The sequence below is a fragment of the Tympanuchus pallidicinctus genome, unplaced genomic scaffold, assembly GCF_026119805.1.
Source record: "Tympanuchus pallidicinctus isolate F22 unplaced genomic scaffold, pur_lepc_1.0 scaffold27, whole genome shotgun sequence".
NCBI lineage: Eukaryota > Metazoa > Chordata > Aves > Galliformes > Phasianidae > Tympanuchus > Tympanuchus pallidicinctus.
Genome location: NW_026294744.1, coordinates 7668950 through 7674949, shown reverse-complemented (window position 1 = coordinate 7674949; position 6000 = coordinate 7668950). Strand labels below are relative to the sequence as shown.

The following is a 6000-nucleotide window of genomic DNA, read 5'->3' as shown; positions in this document are numbered from 1 at the left end:
CTCTTCTAATGAAACATGGATTTATAACAGAACTCAGATTGTTCCTCCTAAAGCATAGAATGTTCATACATGAGAGGGAAGAAAACTTAGCAAGAAACCTGAAAAGCAAGTAAAACATATTAATTGCTATGTAGGATGACTGAAAATTGTCTCAGTTGCTCAGTGTATTATGTATTGATATGTCAAGTCAATGGAAACTATCAAAAGGCATCAATTTTCTTCAGATCTGAAGTCTCCTGTTTTGTGTCCCTACAGTCAGAAGGAAAACAAATAATGAAAACCATAGAAAAAGGGAAGACTGCATTTGCCAAGATTGGGATGGATTCCCCTACAAGGACGGATTTGTCCATCCCCTACATTTTCAGCTCAGAGTTTTCTGAAATACCTTTCATAGAATGAAAACATGTGATCACAATCCACTGGAAATCATTTGCTCTTCAGTGATTTTGATGGGTCCTGCTGGGTCTGAGCAAATTGCCCCAGAGAACTCCAGGTTTGCCGCTCAGCATCTGAACCACCATGCTCTCAAACGTTCTGAGCTGCCAGCAGATCTCAGACCTGACTCAAACACCTTTGCCATTTTTCGCCTCAAGCTTTATGACTTGGTAGCACGAAATGATAGAGATGGAATACCTGCACCCTGTCATATCTTGGTTCAATGGCACTGTAAGAGAATAGATGACAAACCAGCCTGCTGCATGTAGGCAACTTAGAGATCTTTAAACAAAGGAATGTTTAGGTATCACTTGGGATTTTTTAATAAAGAAACATATACGTTGGTTACTCTGAAAGCAATGCCTTGTCTTTATTTCCATAGAAATTATAACATATACAAAGAGCACAATAACACTATTTGATAGAGCAAATTATCAGCTACAAAACCCTATTTTGCAACGTAGTCTCCACTATTAGCTGTGCATTTTCACCAGCAACCAAGAGCTGTATGTCCTCGTAAAAATCTGCACCAGTGGAGGTGACCCACGGTCACTGTTGCCACTGCTAAGATACAGTGATGTCATGGGCCAACATAAAAAAATGGGAGGTATTACTTTCAGAGCAGCCTTTGTTCAAAGTAGCAGCTTTCAGTCCTGCCAAAATTGTAAATAAGGGCAATTGTGTGGAAGATTTTATCCCTGGAATAAGCACAGAACTTGTTTTGCCTTTTTTTTCAAGTTTAAAAAATAACCTATTTCAAAATAAAAAGCTGTCCAGTGCCTCAATTACTCTTTTCACTGTGATTAGTAAACAGATTTTAAGGTGAAGAGTATGGAGGAATCTAGGGTGAATGAAATATCTGAGTAGATTTATGCTTTCGCTTCCGCTCAAGATGATGGACAATATATATAATTATGTTGTCAAATTCAAATTAACTAAGCCAAATTCAAAAAAACCCTCAAAAGCTGAAGCTCCCATGCCTGCCAAAAGTTAGACTACCTTGTCCAAGTCAATTACGTTAGGATACCCATCTGGCCATAGCTTGTGCATTGCAGTGCAGCCTCTTGGATTCTTACCACTCCAGTTTGTAAAAATGAAAACAAAAGCAAGCAGAAGAGATCCCAGGGGACTGCGGCTGCAGGAGGCGAAAAATTGGTGCTTCTTGCTTGCCTGTCTCTTCCCAGCTTCCTGCCCCTTTTCGGCGTGTGAGAAAGACGAGCGGAGTTTGTGCGCTTTGGAAACTCGATAGGAGGCAGCAGCTGATCTCCCCATCACCAGCCTAAAAATAATTCACTCCAGGGCTTGGAGCTGCTTCGCTAAGTGGAGGAAAATCCTGCCGCCGGGATGATATTGATCACATAGCACAACCGAGTGAAAATTGGGGTTGGTATTTTGGTTTTGTGTTTGCAAAGGTAAGCTGCAGAGTTTGCTCTAACAGCCAGCAGGCGAGCGGGGCATGCAGTGACCCCCCCCGTCGTCCCCACTAACTGCCTCCTCCTCCTCCTTTATATCTGTGGGACAGGGCTGCTCCTCGTTCTTTCCTGGGATTACGACTCAGATCTGTTTTCCTTTTCCTTTTCCATTCTCAGGCATTCTCAGGCTTTCCAGTCCCCTACCGCTGATGTTTTCTTTGCCGCTCTGCTCATGGTTCTGTTTCTTTTTTTAAACCGTCCTGTCTTAGCATGTGGAGTCATAGGTTTTGCAGCCGGCAGCATAGCACGTCAATGCGTGAAATTGAATTGCCTTAAGGAGCTTAAGAAAAAAGAAAAATAAATGTTTTGGATGCGTGAGAGCGCTGCTGATTTTGGTGTGCGATGCTTTTCAGAGTCAGTACCGCGTTTAGCCGTTTTGCTGATGGGATTTTCTCTGTGTTTGGGGCCTGATCCAAAACCTTCTGAAGTCAATGAGATTCCTTGCATTAGTTTTAGTGAGGTTTGGATCATGCTGCTGGTGTATGCCAGAGAGCGATGCAAATGCTGAAAAGCATCTGAAGTAATTTGTCACCTTAAGGCCCAAGGTAACCGGGACAGTGCTTAGTGAGGAGGCAGGGTCTATCTAGGGCAGTTGGTCACAGCTGAAATAGAAATGAAAAAGAAAACAATATTTTGTGCTGGACCATTTGGGATAAAAGATTTTTAATGAACAGCATTTTTTTGCCATTGCTTTAGTGCTACTCTTTGCAAATAATCATTATTTATAATTTACAGGTTCCATGAGATCAGGTGCTTTTAGGGAGGTAGGAAAAAAAAGCCAATAGGTTTATACCAGGCAAGGGAAAGATTCAGAGCACTAGCCTAAAATCTGTGGCAAGGCAGTAGGCCTTCCATAGGGCTCACTGAACTTCGTCATTTGAACTTTGGTAAAGTTTTCTCTGTATTCAGGAAGGAAAGAAAAAAGCTTGCTTTGGTGAAGACTCCATTATTCAGAAATTAAGAACCAACTACTTTTGCAAAACTCTGAGTACTTTCTCCGTTCTGCATCTCTATGTGTACACATACCCATGTATATATGTATACTTGTATATATGCATATGTGGCATATGTGGGCATATAATGCACATTATAAGTAAGACCAAAAAAAAAATTATGAACTGAGACCCGAGTATGCTCTGTAAGCTGATGTATTTTAATCGGGAAGTGCAGCTATTGATTTTTTTTATTTATTTTTTATTTTTTAATACAGACAGCAGAAATACTGAAACAAAAACTTTTCAAAAGTTTCATATTTCCCCCAACTAAGGTCCACCTGAGGACTGCATTTATGCTCTTTCCTTTTCAGTTGTATCTTGCAGAGCGTGCAGAACAGAGTGATAATCCAGGTAAGAGAAAACTCTTGAATATGAGGGCTTTAAGCCCAATTTAAAAGACCCTAAGATAATTAAAATATATTTAACTAGAATTCTTGCAGTTTTGCACTCAGTGAGGATGTTCTTATTGTTTTTATGAAAATTTACATTATCTACCACTTTCCCATTGTATTCTTTTCTATAGCTTAGGTAAAATGTTTTTTAAATCTCAGGATTTAACTCTATGCCTTAAGAATTCCATGTTTAAGTTTGTTAAAATTAGATTTGTAAGTGTTTAGGCTAAATGCTACATCACATTCATGCTTAATACTTTGTCCTATTTTTTTCTTCCCAAAATGCTTTTTGTTCCTGAAACTCTTTGGTACCTATTTCTGTTTACTATATTATGAAAATGTCTGTACACCTTAACCCACAACCAGAAAATCTCAGTTTGCCAGTGGTGAAGATCTTGGGATGAAAATGTAAATGCTTAAAGGGCATAAGTTTTTTTAGCTATTTCATTGCAGGGCGAGCTGCTGTTCAGATAGTTCACATCCCCATTAAATTAAACCAAAAGGGAATCAGATTCCCAAATGATGTCAAGGAGAGCTGAGACTCTCTGTGCGCTGGCACCATCATGGACCCATCCTCCTGACTGTTCTTTCCATTTCTCTCCTCTACAAAGTTCTGCTTTGTACTTTAACTTGCAGCTGGCCGCTCAACAAAGGCTGTTTTTAAGGGGAAAAAGAAAAACCACCCCTGATAATTTGTTACTAGTTCTAGTGTTTGTAAAGATTGAGGTTAAAGTGAGTGATTTGTCATTAATTTTGAAGAACAAAATCCTCCAGTGTACAAGAGATTAAAAAAAAAATAATTACCTGACATTTGGCCACCTTATTGGGGTGCTGAATGAAGCTGGTACCCTGAGAGAGCATGCACTTATTATCAGAAGATCTTTATCACCCTAATGCATTCCCCCTGATTGAAATGCTAGGTTAAACCTAGCATGCTTGGCAACATTATTATGAAGTATAACATTCCTTCTATAATTAGCAGTGAAGTAGTGAAATAAATAGGGAGCGATATACTTAACTCACTTTGGCACAATCAGCTTAGCACAATTTGATGGCCTACAGTGCTTAATAGAAAGAGAAGTTATAGCAGGGAAATCCTTTTTTTTTTTTTTTTTTTTTGGTAATAGCTATGAGTATTTTTTCTTCTGAAACGTGCGTACAAGGATCTCAGCAGATATGCTGAAAAGCTAGTGCAACCTGATGAGAAATAGTGGTCAATCACTTCAGATGGCCAACAAATTTCAAAACAATCTGTCCCTTCCTATATAGTCAAGTTCGGGTCATTTGTTTGGTTGTTTTAAAGTGGCTGTCAGAATTAACTTAGTGCAACCATTGTTGATCAACAGACAAAGCTGTCTGCCTGTAAATAAGCCTACTGCTCCAAACATTACAAACTGGGCACAGGCTTAGAAAAAGGCTCTTGGTAATCTGTATGAGAAGACAAGGGCTATGTGCTTTCCAGTGGCAGCCCCTTCCTTTGAGAAACACAGGTAAAGATTTGCTAAGGAGCCAGTGGGGCCTTTTGCTGTGACTTATAGGTCCCCAGGTTTGGCTTGACTTAGGTAACACTGAAATTGAACTATGGCAACTGCCACAGCTCCGCTCTGATCTCATCTCAGGCTTGCAGCAAGCAAGGCTTCTTATCTAGGAAACAGTATCTAGCTGATAGAAGTCAGTTAATTCTGAGAGTTAATATTTGCATGGCTCCCCATTGTACTGTGCGGAGCTCAGCGTAGCAGGCAGCTGCCTGGAGCTGCTCCTGAGGTGATAAGCACCTGGCTTTGCTACTTAATTCATCTGGTTAGAGCTCCTATAAGAGAAGTTCAGTGCTGCTTCCAGCATCACCAAGGAAGAGTTGACAGGCGGGTGTAGAAGGGAAACTGCTCCTGGGGAAGGTGATTACCTTCTGGAGAGTTGCAACAACCCCTGCTTTTCTCTGTACTTCTCCTTGCAACATAAATCTCTTCAAATCACTCCATCACCTCTGCATCCTAGCTTTCCCTCTTTGATCTCTCCCTCATATGCTCTGTAGTGTGAAAAGTCTGTTTCCATATATAAAAAGTCTTCAGTTAATTTAATTATGTAATTGCATGATGCTTTGCACCAAGTGAAGCAAACAGCACTTCCTCATATAGGCAATATACATCCATTCACCTCTATACAGGAACTTTTATGACAGAACTTTGACATGGTCTTACTAAAGCCAATGGAAGAGAAGCCTAAACTATTACTAAGAATCTGAATTTGATCAAGTGTCAATCATGTTCCATTTTCTTTTCTAAATCTAGCTGTAGTTTTTGAGAAGGCTCCAAAGAGACTTCATTCCAGCCTTCCATTACCTGAAGGGATCTTACAAGCAGGAGGGGGACCAATCTTTTACATGGTCTAATAGTGATAGGACAGGGGGAATAGCTTTAAACTAAAAGAGGGGAGGTTTAGCTGAAATGTTAGGAGGAAATTCTTTACTCAGAGGTTGAGGCTCAGGCAGAGGCTGCCCAGAGAAGCTGTGGATGCCCCATCCCTGGAGGTATTCAAGGCCAAGCTGGATGGGGCCCTGGGCAGCCTGACCTGGTGAGTAACAGCCTTGCCCACAGCAGGAGGTTAGAACTGGGTGGGCTTTGATGTCCATTCCAACCCAAGCCATTCTATTATTCCATCATTTTGATGAGATTCAGCAGTAGGCAAAACTGAAAATTTTTATGATAT

General features: G+C 40.5%; 1 protein-coding gene across 12 annotated transcripts in view; it reads left to right on the top strand.

The window, feature by feature from the left end:
- Nucleotides 1-1678: 1678 nt before the first annotated feature.
- ABCC9 (ATP binding cassette subfamily C member 9) overlaps nt 1679-6000 on the top strand; it is a 71876-nt gene continuing 67554 nt past the window's right edge. For 3 of the 12 annotated variants that reach the window (XM_052690690.1, XM_052690695.1, XM_052690684.1), the window contains exons 1-2: nt 1680-1847; nt 3214-3253. The gene's annotated coding sequence lies outside the window, so the exon portion shown is untranslated. Of the gene's footprint in view, nt 1848-3117; nt 3254-6000 lie in introns of all 12 variants that reach the window. The other 9 variants (XM_052690685.1, XM_052690696.1, XM_052690694.1 and 6 more) reach the window with 6 other exon arrangements.